Source organism: Mobula hypostoma, chromosome 3 (assembly GCF_963921235.1).
Source record: "Mobula hypostoma chromosome 3, sMobHyp1.1, whole genome shotgun sequence".
Lineage (NCBI taxonomy): Eukaryota > Metazoa > Chordata > Chondrichthyes > Myliobatiformes > Myliobatidae > Mobula > Mobula hypostoma.
The window spans coordinates 52,849,876-52,863,958 of NC_086099.1; positions in this window are offsets into that span (position 1 = coordinate 52,849,876).

The window sequence follows — 14,083 nt, forward strand, 5'->3', positions numbered from 1 at the left end:
CCAATTTAGCAACACTGACCCAAGTTTCAAAGACATCATGTTCATCCAGTACATCCAATACCAGAAAGCTTCAAAGGTTTTCAATACTTGCTCTATTTTCACTCTACAGTGAAATTCCAACATGGCTCACACTACCACTGTGCAAATATGTATAAATTATATTACTATATTACCAATTAAAGTTAATAATTTAGAGAACACAAATTCAAGTCAAACCATGACAAGTAGAAAATCTGAACTGAGTTTCCTTTTGGCAATCTGGAATGAAGCCATTTATGATACTCTGATGGTAATAGGTTTGCTCTCTGTGAAGTTCTAAACTCAAACAAATGCCTTATCCGATATAGATAGCTTTGGATACCCTCATTAAAGGAAGGTTATACTGTAACTATCCAATCTTTAAAAGCTAATTCACTTCCCTGTTTATTCACCATAGTGACTTTAGCTGCCAATACCCATTGTTTGAGCAGTAGGTCCCTCCTCCCTACCAATGAAGAGATACTTCCAGGAAACAAACTAGTTTAAACACAGTAAGTGATGCACATTTAAATTTAGATGAAATTCTTAAAATACATTCAAAACTCACAGAGAATTTCTGTCTTATAAATGATTTCCAAAGTACAAACAATTCCTAAAACACAAAGGACTTCCAAAACATCTGTACAGATCCTGTAAACTAAAAATATATATCAATGAGTTGCAGATGAACGCGTAATCCATTGCAGAAATCAAAGGCTAAGGAATGTATTTTAGTCACCCTGTCTTTCTGTCATTCTTCTTATCATTCCTTGACTACTCCTAGCAAATTTGATTGCTCTCTTACATTTATACTGGTTATTTTTGCCACTTAGTGACTTCATACAGATGTGATATTCTTTCAGATACCTTTATTGGGAAATTCACACATATGGTCTAAAAGCTTCTGGAGAAAGAGATCCCAGGCACCCAAAATCAATGCCATGAGTGCTGGCTCTCTGAGTACTCAAATTTTTCAACTATTGATTGATCATCTATTTGATGTGCTAAGTGATATTATCAGTCTGGTCTGTAAAATTCTTTGAACTAAATAACTTAACCAGTGTTGTCTGGTTTGATTCATGCCCAATTAACATAATCCCATTGTCCTACACTGCATCTCTTGAGCAGCCAGTGCTCTATAGATAGTACTCTTTATTTGCAAAGCTGTTCTTTTAACTTCAGGCTGATTATTGCTTACATTTTCATTAAGAACCGAAGACTAGTTCTTGTTTGCAACAAGAAGCTGAGTAAGGAATATGGGTTGGAAATTTAAATTACTCAAAAACAACTCTCTGATCCCTGGAAGTGACAGTTGCTGTGTTAGAAAGCTGAACTTGGCAAAAAGGCCCTGGACAGTCCATCACAATACCAGTTTCACGTTGTCTCCACATGGGAGTCTGTGGAACCAATTGCTATTGCAAAGACCCTTATGCACAATCTACATCCTAGAAAGCTGGAGAACCAAACAGACTTGAAACACTTCACTGATCTGCTCTGTCTCAGATCAGTATAAATTCCACAGTTCAAAACCAGAGGACAGACATTTACACAATGGGAGTTCTCAAAATATTCTGACTCACAAGGTAAGCATACCCACTTCTTCATCATCCCCCATGTCATCCAATGTATGCTCTCATGTGTGCACGTCATCTGAGTCAGATAAATTGGGAGCCTCCTAAACAGAACAGTCTGCAGCCACATCTTCTTGAGCTTGTGTTTCTAGAGCTCACTGAACAGCACAATTTTAAGGGCTTTCCTCTGAGCTTTGTAGCTTTCCAGCATCCCTACTGCTCTAAAAGCACAAGCACGCAATTAACTAACAGCATGCAAAACCAGTCGCCAGAGGTTTTCATTGGGATGACTTGTTGAAGGAATATTTTCCAAAATACTGACAGGGTCTACTTTCCAGCAGACATTGTAAGCATACAGTGTTGGGTGATTGGAATAACAATGTTCAAAATTCAAAGTAAATTTATTATCAAAGCACATATGTCATCATATACAACCCTGAGATTCATTTTCTTGTGGGCATATTTAATAAATCCAATTACCATAAAAGAGTCAATGAAAGAGGGCACCAACAGGGCGGACAATCAGTGAGCAAAAGACAACAAACTTTGCAAATACAAAAAGAAGTAAAATAATAATAATAATCAAAATGAATAAATATCGAGAATATGACATGAAGATTCCTTGAAAGTGAGTCAAAAGGCTGTAAGAACAGTTCAGTAATGGGGCAAGTGAAGTTGAGGGAAGTTATTCCCTCTGGTTTAAGAGTCTAATGGTTGAGGGGTAATAACTATTTCTGAACCTAGTGGTGTAAGCTCTGAGGCTCCTGTACTTTCTCCCTGATGGCAGCAATGAGAAGAGAGCTTGACCTGGGTGGTGGATGCTGCTTTACTGCAACAACGCTCCATGTAGATGTGGTCAATGGTGGAAAGGGCTTTATCCATGATGGGCTGGGCCATATCCACTACTTTTTGTAGGATTTTCTGTTCAAGGGCATTGGTATTTCCATATGAAGCAGTGATGCAGCCAGTCAATATATTCTCCACCGTACATCTATAGAAATTTATCAAAGTATTAGATGTCATGCTAAATCTTTGTAAACTTTTAAGGAAATAGAGGTGCTGCTTTGCTTTTCATCGTAATTGCACTTACATGCTGGGCCCAGGACAGGTCCTCTGAAAATACAACACCAAGACCCTCTCCACTTCTGTTTCCCCTGTCGAGAACTAGCTCACCGACCACCGGTTTCCTCCTCCAAGAGTGGGAGAGATGTTGTAAGTGATTTTTGCAGAAAAGCAAGATATTTATTTATGTGAATCAATAGCCTGGATTTAGTCTGGAAACAAGCTGCATGAGGGTTGAGATTGATGTAAAGTCAGGAAAAACAACAATACAGGTTTCCCCATGTCCCGTGGAGTTATATAGCAAAGATCTTTTCAAAACGTTTCCTACCAAAAGCTAGTTTCATGTGGGTGAATTGACAATCTAAATTTAGATGCACTGTACTGAATTACTTGTCTTTCTTGCTGTCAGAAAACTTCCTAACCGAGTTGTCATGTTGGTCTCAGCATATCCTCATTCAGAGAAACGGTCTCATTTGTTGAATCACGTTGATTATTTCTAAAAGAACTCTAGGATTTCACAGCCCTCATGAATATATGTCAAGAAACCAAACAAATCATTAACCACCTCAGATTAAATTTTGGACTATATTGCATTTTCTGTCTAGTTTTCATTTTATTCTTTGGAACATTGTAGAATGAGAAGTGACATTATAGAAGTGTTTAAGATTATGAGAGGCACAGTTAAGGTTGATGGTAATGTAGGGTGATGTAATTGAGAGAAATGTACAAACGTAAATAATCCACAACCAACAACATTATGTTGGGCTTTCGCTTTAAGAGACTGGTCTGACAAAATGACATGGTGATGCAAGGATTTTAGAGCATTTTTGTGTTTAGGTTTTGGAGTTCAATAAAATGTGTTACAGGTTTCATTAAACATAAAACACCTCACTTTATTTTGTTTGCAAAAAGCTACAATAACAGTCTTTTCTTCAGGGTAGGGGGGCCCAGAGGGTAGGGAGCATAGGTTTTGGCTGAGAGGGAAAATATTTGAAAGGAACCTGAAGGGCAAGTTTTTCATACAGAGGGTAGTTAGTATATGAAATGAATTGCCAAAGGCAGGTTGAGGCTGGTACGATATTTTGTTTTAATAAGTACTGTGATAGGTACAGTACAAGGAAGGATGAGGCTTAGAGGTACATGTACCAAATGCAGGGAACTGGAATCGGCTGGGTGGGCATCGTGGGCATTATGGTCAGCATGGCTATAGGGCCTGGACCCATGTTGCTTTACTCTAGCTCTATGGTTCCATTTGAAGTCCAGGTGAAGTTTAACCTCTGGCCACTAAACTCAGTTCAGATCGAAAATAAGATTATTTTACAAAACTCAAAATTAGAATTATCATTATATATGGGCCTCCTCTTAATATCAAAATAATTAGTTAGTTTGTCCTCCACTAACAACTCTACTGACAACAAGCCACAACCATTAGTACTTACATTTTAACACTAAATACACAAGCAATTAGCAGACTCAAATTGCTGCAGATAGGACCAATTAGCACTTAAAATAATGAGTTATTAATAAAGTCAACAAAAATTAACAACAAGTTCCAGTGGCAATTCAGGAGTGTCACTGTAATTCCGTACTAACTGAGTCACTGATTAAGTCATAATTGAGCCCTTGTACGAGACTATTTCAATTAGGACTAAATCCCTGGATGGCTGATAAATTAAGAGTATTAAAGCAAGGATAACCAAGTCCAGAAATTTGATTGTACAGCACAAAATGGGAGCCAAAGTATTTAAGTTGACATGCAGCACGTGAATGCTCATTCCTTGTGCAAGTTGTTTCATCCTTCAGATTGTATCAGGCTCTTTCTTTGTTTTATTGAACGATAGCTGACTTTTCATTCAGCGCACTTCACTTAGCTAACCCTTGAGCAGCTGTGTACCTTGAGAGCATGGCTACAGGTTGCCAGTCTCTGCAGGGATAGGGAAATACCAGCCTAGTTCTCCCTGAGAGAGTAACAAGGGCACTGCTAACACATTGGGAAGACATGCTGTCATCTTTCTAAAGTGCAGTAGAGGCCCCTCCCTTGGGATAACATCTCAGAACATCTACCATTCTATGGGAAAAAATACAGGAGTCAGAAACAGTCTCTCAGACCAAGATGGTAGCTATCCAACTTTTCATGATGATTTACACAGTAATTGTGAGAACTCACAGAAAATGGTCCATGCTGTCACAACTTCAAGATGATCACCCACTCTCTTTCATAAAGATTACTCACTATACTCCATGTGAAGATGCAACATAATTTGGAATTTGATTCTCCGTTCTCAGCCTTCCATAATAAAAGGCCTCCAAACCTTTCCTAGAGCATTTCTAACAGATGTAGCAGGATCTCAGGAATAAAGATCTGAGTCCTCTGCAATAGCTTAGTACGTATTGTCATTATATGGTGAGCTGGAAACCATGGGTCCTTCCACCCCATTCCAAGTTCTTAAGCTTCTAAATGTGATCAATGATTCACCATGGAGTCTTCTCTTCAACACTTGCAATTTAAGTTGAACTTTCGGTTCCCTAACTTTTCAATGTTCCATTATTGAATTATTTTACATAGTATCAGATAAATTGTTGCATATTTATGCCCCAACAAACACATTCTGTAGCTGGCCGTGTTATCACAAAGAGGGGAACAGGTCTAAATAACATATGTAATGTTAATTGTTCCTGTCAGGATGCAACAATTGGTTTAACTACTGATTCCATTTTCTATGGGTACCTTTAACTGTAACTCCATTTTGAGAAGATACTTCAGACAATACACAGTGCATTTCCCATAGTTTCGTCTTTGTTGTCTATTTAAATAACTACAACCTCAGATCTAATGAGAAGTTATTCAGCCTGCGGAGACTACTTTCCAGAACCAAATCTCAGTAACTGAGCCGCAGTATGCTCAAAGGCCAAGCTCCAAGCTGTCATCAGCACCTTTCATGATATATATGATAATATGGGCCCTATATTCAACATCAGCAAGAAGACAAAGGTCCTCCATCAACCTGCTTTTGCTGCACGCCAGTGCTCTCGAACAATAAAGGATCACAGCAAAACACTGAAAAACATGGAATATGCCACCGTTTAGCAAAACCAGACTGTGATGATAGAATTACCACCACCTTCAACGGACTAGAGAGTCCTTTGGTCAATTGAGAAAAGTGATACTTGAAGACTAACACAAGATCTGCCCTCTTACATGCTTCTACAACCTGGATAACCAACAGCAGGCACCTCAAGTCAGATATAGGAAAAGCTCTTTGAAGAAAAGCAGTATTTCCACTGACTTCTGGAATCCAGATCCCTGGCCTAAGATTGTTCGTACTGGAGAATGAACATATGGACATTCACATTTCATTACCCTTTGGCCACCAGAATTTCAAAGGCAAATATCTTTTCACTATTGCCGAGGACCAGAAAACAAATATGATGATCTCTGCCATAAAGGCTGACACCTTTATTTTGCACCTTGGCCCTGAAGGGACGTTGTTTTGTTTAGCTGTATTCGTGTATGAGTGAAGGACGGTTAAACTTGAACTTAAACTTGAATTTATCACCCAGTTTATACATTAGGATTAAAAGAGAAGCTAGGTACCACAATCATTAACTGAACTCATTAAGACAGAAGTGATAATAAAAAAACAAAGAGAAACTTGGTCTTGAGTTAGTCCTTACTTCTTTCACACTTCACTACAACCTCAACTCAATATCTACAATGGAGACACAAGAGACTGTAGTTGCTGGAATCTGGAACAACAAACAAAATTCATTGGAAAATTCATATGTAAACGGAACATTTCATTGCTCTTCCCTGACAGAAATTCCACAATCTGCTTCCACAAATGCTGTTTCTTTAGCATTTTTGTCTGTTTTTTATGAGGCTGGATTTCTAGCACAATACTCAACCCAGCATGGATGGAAAGCATGCAAGAAGCCAGCGGGGTTCGAACCCAGGACCAATCACTTCAAAGCCTAGTGCAGATGCCACTACATCACCGGCAGGCTACAAGGCACGTATAGCACGTGTAAGATAGCAGTAAACAAGTCCCTGAGTGTCATGTCCTGCAGATTGATGGTGCATAGATGTTGTTGGCAAGAACAAGCCTGCAGCAGTCTGCAGACGAATGCAATCCAGCTTGTCTTCCACCGTGCGAACACTGGAGGACAGCACTGATGGGAGGGCCAGCCCCCAACCCAGCATAGACGACGTGTCACAGCGCCTCCAGCGTCTCCACTCCTGGGCAGAAAAAACATGAGGCCTAGTGTGCGCTACAACTGAGGCCATGCAGCTTCCCCACTGGTGGTCTCACCAATAAACCAGTGAACCAGATTTGCAGAACTGCAGTATTCTACATTGCCAATGTCCAACAGGGTCTTGCAATCACAAGCAAAATGTCCAAGAAAATCAATCATTGTGTAACCGGGTGACCGTTGAATCTTATTCATTATCGTTAAAAGTGTACTTAGGCATCCATCCAGGTAATGCTAGAATAGTTGTCTCTGCCTTTAAGTGGAGACGGTGATGTCATTACGCACATTAGTGGGGAGACCATTTTTGTTTTCCGCAGAAGAAGCTGGTGGGGCTTTGGGATTAAGTTCCGCCCAGAGATACTGGGCATGGTGAGGAACAGTGAGTGTTAATTGATGATATCCATGTAAATTCGTTTACACTTGTTGGCGAATCGAGAATATCAGTAATTTGACTTGTTTTACATGTGGATGCTTTAGATTTTCACAAGTGAAGGCATCGGCGCTGGACAGTGTGGCTTGTGCAAAGATTCTTACTAGCCAAGTAGAATTGCCACTACCGTATTAGTTCTGTATTAGTTTTGTGCGGTTTTCTTTATGTATTTTTATACTGCATACGCAATTCGTCGATACACAAGGTTGTGGATCGAAAGTTAAACTGAGATTGTAACGGCAAGAACTGGTTGTAAATTCGTTCGTTTTGTTTTGAGACCCTCTTCCGGCACTAAAACATCTAAAGCAGATAAAGGAATTAAAACCCGAAAAAGTATTTGTTGTCCTGAGTGTGTACTTTTCCCCAGGCTACAAAAATTGTTAGCCTGCGCACCACCTTCATGCATTGACTCTGACACCTTTCTTGTAGCAGGCAGAGGTCGAGTTCCTCCACCGCTCCTGCTATTGAGCAACTCACTGTTGGGGTAGACCTGCAGTATTTTAAGTTCTTAATATTCAGCAGTGTCTTGCAATTGTGAAAAAGATATTTTAAAAAGACAGTAACACTTTTGGCTGGATGCAGAGAAGCCACTACATCCAAGCACAATGTCAACTTATCAGAAAGAAGAGAGCATTCAATCAAACTCCTCTCAGAAATTCTCCTTCTTCAGTGGCCATGCGATTTTATCACTGTAAATTAGTTTTGTCTGCAAAACTGAATAAAACAATTGGAAAAATATTCATACAATATTAACTGATGGCTATTAGCTAGATAGATAGATAGATATACTTTATTAATCCCGAGGGAAATTTGGTTTTGTTACAGCCACACCAACCAAGAATAGAGCGTAAATATAGCAATACGAAACCCCCCCCAACAATCAAACAACAAAATGCAAACTATGCCAGATGGAAAATAAGTCCAGGACCAGTCTATTGGCTCAGGGTGTCTGACCCTCCACGGGAGGAGCTGCACGTTCGATGGCCACAGGCAGGAACGACCTCTCGTGCCGGCAAGTGTTGTATCACAGTGGAATGCGGCCGAAGTCCAACAGTAAAAAGTTCAATATCCAGCCTGCAAACACATTCCCGGATCGTAATATGCACGGATTGCACCTTCCGTTGTTAACCAGATCAGTAAGCACCCAACTCCTTTAAGCTTACCGCTCTCAGTGCACTTATGGTCAACCGGAACGGTATTACCCACCGAACTCCTCTTCTCCATAAGTCTCTGTTGTCTCGACCCGGTCCTCTTTCCTCGGCTTTGTGATCCCCCTCTGCATCCTCCGTGTGTTTTCCTCCGGATTTCAGCAGGGGTGTCCGCCGCTCTGTTCTCTAAACCGGCCGGTATTTTCTGTTCCGTGGAATACACAATGCGACCTTGCTTCTGTCCCGCGTGTCGGGATGTAATCATTTCCAGCGCTAAAGAAAACCCAAATAAAACTCTCTCTACCAGCATGTTAGAGAGGGTGCAGCTTCGACGTGTTACCGTGAGAAAAAAAACAAAAAATAACGTATATTAAAAAGTAAGAAGAAGGAAGTAAGAATAGATCGGAACTGCTGTACCAGGCTGCATGCACAACCGGTGCATGCGCACAAATATGTGCGTATATTTATTACGCATGTGAAGCATATTTATTATGCACCAATAATACTACAAGTCAGAAAATCATTTAAAATACATTTTAAGTCTTTAAAAACTTGGTAAAGTTTTCTATGTACTGTACAGTTCTGCAGCTAATGAAAAACTTTCTGATTAACAACAAGAACATAGGTCTCAAAGCTTGCTTTGTATTCATCACATCACCACAGCAATGGTCTGGGGCCATGTTACCTGCTGTTCAGCTACTTATCAAGGCAAGATTTACTGACTTTTCTCATAAAAGTCCCAGTGTGAGGATATTACAACAAATTTCCAAAGTAGATTGTCCATTCCCTAAGGACCTTAAAGGATCTGCAGGGGGATGGGGAGCACCAAAATCATCAGTAATCTGTCTATCGTTGACTATCTCTTTCAGCATTTACAGAATGAGTTAGTGCTCTTTCTGCTGGGCCTCCACCGGCCATCAACAATCCCTTTTACAAATCCAAAATAAATGCTGTAAATGCTAGAAGGAGCTGTAAATGCCCAGCAGGTCAAGTGTGATGATATTGGGTTTGCTGACCCCACGGTTCTAAACTCAGATGAAGACTTTAAGCCCTAACTGATATTGATAGTTGCAAGTACCCACACTAAAGGGTGATTATACTGTAACTACCCAATCTTCAAAGACTAGTTCACTTCCCTGTTTATTCTCCACAGCGTTTAGTTGCCACTATCCACTATTTGAGCAATGGGCTCCCCCACCCCACCCCCACCCATCTCTTCCAAGGAGAAGATACCTCCAGCTAACAAAGTAGTTTAAACACAGTTCAAGTTCAAATAACATTCTTAAAACACATTTAAAATTTGCAGAGGATTTCTGCCTTATAAAAGACTTCCAAGTTACAAACCATTTCTAAAACACAAAGGGTTTCCAAACACAAGTACAATTCCTATAAACTAAAAAGACATACCAACAATGCAGACGAACAAATCATCTGCCACAGAAATGAAAGCCCAGGGAATGGATTCTAGCTAACCCATCATTCTTTTGATGTTCTTCAACCATTCCTAATTAGCCTGAACTGCCCCCTAAGGCTTTTCTGCCACTTAGGCCACTTCTCACTTAGATATTTCCTCAGATGTCCTTTTTATACAAACAGTCCAAATGCTTCTTGGAGACACAGTTCTCAGATATCCAAAACTAATGCTGTAAAGCTAACTCCACCAGTACATAAGACTTCCAACTTATTAACATGTCAGCAATTTGATATGCTCAGTGATAAGTGATACTATCCATCTGGTCTGCAAGCTTCCTTGAACTAAATAACTGGTTATGAAACAAGCCCAATTAACATACATATTGCCTTATACTACACCTTTTGGGAAGGCAGTCCAGGTGATTTCACCCAACACTTTGTCTGCAAAGCTTCCCTTTCAATTTCAAATTGTTTATTGCTTGCCATTTACATTAAAAACTAAAGATTGGCTCCCATTTATGACCAGCAGCTAAACGAGAATATTAGTTGAAATTTGATTTTATTCAAAAGCAACCCTTTGACCTCCAGGAGTGTCAGCTGCTATGTTTAGAAAGCTGAGCTTGGCTAAAAAGAAGAGTACCCCTGGCCCAGAAAGTGAATATCCATCACACAAACAGGACCTTTGGAGAGAGAAAAATACAAAATGCAGATCAATAACCAATGTGAGTATTTCCTTCTACCTGCACTTACTCAATAATCTGTGAACATGGCTCAAGATGTTTAAAACTTTCATTTCTTTGAATATATTCATGCAGGTACCAATGGTTTGGATCTGAAGCACACTGGTATAATGTTGTCAAAAGGAATACTTTACATTACGGGGGCCAGAAGCTGCATAAACTAACAAGTGCAGGACCATTCCTTTGACATCAAGCGCTCTCTGGTGAATAGGATCAGGTGGCTATACTTTGTGTTGGAATCAAAACAACCATGCCAGGGAAATAGTCCTCAATGGAGAGCAACATAGCTGAAACCATCTGATCAAGGGTGTCAAATGAGCAAATAAACCCAGGTTTTCTCCTTCTTTCATTCCAGAAGCAAATTGTTTTTTCACCTGTATATTAATCAACATCTTTTTTTTAATAGTTAAATTTGACCTTTTCTATTGTTGAGGCTATCAACAGCAATATTAGTCAGTATCTTGATCTAAGGAAATAAAGCAAAGAGTATCACACTAGTCAAATCATTGTGTGGATTTTTTGTGAAATGCAAATAGCACATTGGTGCACAAAATTACTTGCAGCCTGAGATGAGAAATCACTGGACTAACAGAAGTAATAGCCATTGTAAAAAGGGCATTCAATCTTGCTTGTGTGAAATTGGAGTGCAATACAGATCAACAAATATGGATATTAATATTTATCTGGAAATGCAGGTTTTAATGGAAAATGCAGGGCTGTTGGGGAGTGAGATGAAGGGGCCTTGCATACCTCAGATACTAACAGGAGGGCACCACCAAATGCAGCTACAGAATCATCATAAATTTATGAAACTAATCTCATGAACTGTAATTGTGTGCACAAGTCATCCCTTATAGCTGTATTTTTGTTTTGTGTGCCAACTAATGCCTTAAGGGTCAGAAAGTGTATTGTTTGTAATTCGAATTCAGATATTTTGTTGGAAGGATTTCTTTTGTAGACAGCCAAACAATAAACTGTGAATCATTCTATTAGCATTTTTATATCATGGATATATAGAAAACTACATCTGATTTAGTTGTAGGGCTCATAGGCTATCATAACTCAGAATGTGTATAATTTATGATAATATTCTAAAACAGATATTAAATCTTATACTTATTTCTTACAGTTTCTGTTATTAACTTTAATTCTGTAGTAACTATGGTCAGTTACTGATTTAACTTTTATCATGCACTTACACCCCAGCCTGGAAATTAATGTGCATTTCTTCACTATATAAAAACTGAATACTGCTTCGAAACTCTCTTCACCATATTTAAATGGTAGTGTTATTAAAATCTGATCTCAAATAATCACCATGTCCTATTAAATCTCCTTCTGTACAGTTTGAAGCTGTACAGCTTGAAAGTGTCCTGCAGAAAGAAGCTCAGAACCTCCATTTGATTTTCACTCAGAGTTGAAGATAGAATGTCTAATCTGTACTTTTCATTCCCTAAATTAGAAAATTGGATTCAGAGCCCATATGCTGTGAAAAGTTATTGCTACATACACAGGAAGATTTTGGTGGTAAAGAAAAAAAACTTTTAAATTGAGCTCCATTAGAGAAAGTGGGGACTGGCAGCTTTATTTGGTTCATTCTAAAGATTTTATAGTATTAGTTAAACCTTTTAATTGCATCAAAGCATTAGATAATGGCTTAAACCTATGTTATTCATTATGGACGTAGTCCCATTAAACTGATGCCACTGAGTTAATTGTATCATTCTAGCAATACAGTGTTTCTCTATTTGATAAATGGCCTCTTGTGTATAACTGGTCTCAGCAGAGGTACAAAACTGATCAAAAGAGGCTCCCATGCAGGGTTTGTAGACTCTGCTCACTCCATTCCCAGCACAATCCTCCCCACTATCAATGACATCCTCAAAAGGTGGTGCCTCAAGAAGGCAGAATCTATCATCAAGGGCATTCACTACTCTGTGTATGCCCTCTTCTCGTTACTGCCGACAGGGAGGGCATACAGGAACCTGAAGATTCACACTCAACATTTTAAGAATTGCTTCTTTCCCTTCAACTTTGGATTTCTGAACAGTCCATGAACGTATGAACACTACCTCACCGTTCCTCTTCCACACTACTTATTTACTTGATTAACTTGTAGCAGTTTGTATGACTGCTGCCACAAAACCAATTTCACAACATATGTCAGTGATAACGAAACTGATTCTGCTTCTGAAACCTATTCTTTTTGAAAGAATATCCCATATGATGGTGGAATTATACAATAGTACGGAAGTTAATAACACTTTACCTTTCCCTGTCTCCATGCAAAATTGGTAGCCACGCTTCACCTCAAGAAGACTAAAATTTTGGATACGCCATTCAAACTGTAAATTCACAGGTTCCATTTGCAAATTCACGAATTCCGTCTTTTTCAAATTGCAACATGACCAATGCTCCTCTGCCTGCATCTTATCCTGTATTTGCATACTGTATTCCTTATTCAAGTCCCCCTTTCCATAAACTGAGATACACATCTTCTAAAACATTAGTATCAAATGATTGCTTCAGAACCATCTCCTGATTTGACCTCCTTACTTTCTTCCTTCCACATACAACTTCGGATCTCAAACCAATAAGTTCATCTGCCTTCTCCTAAAAGCTTTGCATTGTGGTACTGAAAGACTGCAGTACAATAAGACACCCTTGCTACATTTCAATATTTCCTCCAAGATCAGTTAAGATATTGATTAATGGCAGAACACACTCAATGGTCTGTAAAATTCATTATTGTTCCAATTTCTTAAAACAAAATCTTTGCAGTCTTACTCTGTTCTACAATACCTCTGTACCCAATTACTTTGGCCTCCATGATCCAATCTGGAATGTATACTGTGTTAAAGCTACTATAGAAACTTATCTTAAACTACACAATAAAACCACTGGGATTGTCTTATTACACCTCAATCAATCCAATGCCTGCTAAAGCCTCCTCTCAATTTATGATTATTTTTCAAAAGAACTAATAGTACAGTAAACTATATTGTTTATTTTATCTTAATTTCACAGAAAAATAAAGCTAAGTTTGTAAATACACTTAAATATTTTGGAATCCTATTTCAATCTCTCCCTTTGCTCTGGTCACTTCACAGCACATTTAGTAACCAAGGTAAGAAATGAACAGCTATGATTGAATACATGAACCTCTACTGGCCAGCCATGATTATTTTGTTAATATTTTAGGAGGCTAAATAATTTTGATGCAGTGCTGTTAGGGTGACAACCAGATGTATCTTTAATAAAATAGGCTTATACCTGTCTTAATTTGTTAGAAGGGAGAAGTTTTTTAAATAAATAAAAACAATAAGAAAGAAGGAAAAAGAATGATTTTATGAAGTGAAAGAGACAAAGCATGTGCATGTTTTACAATGTTATTGTTAATAATATAATATATTGCAAGAGTATATTTATTTTCAATATTTTAATGTCATG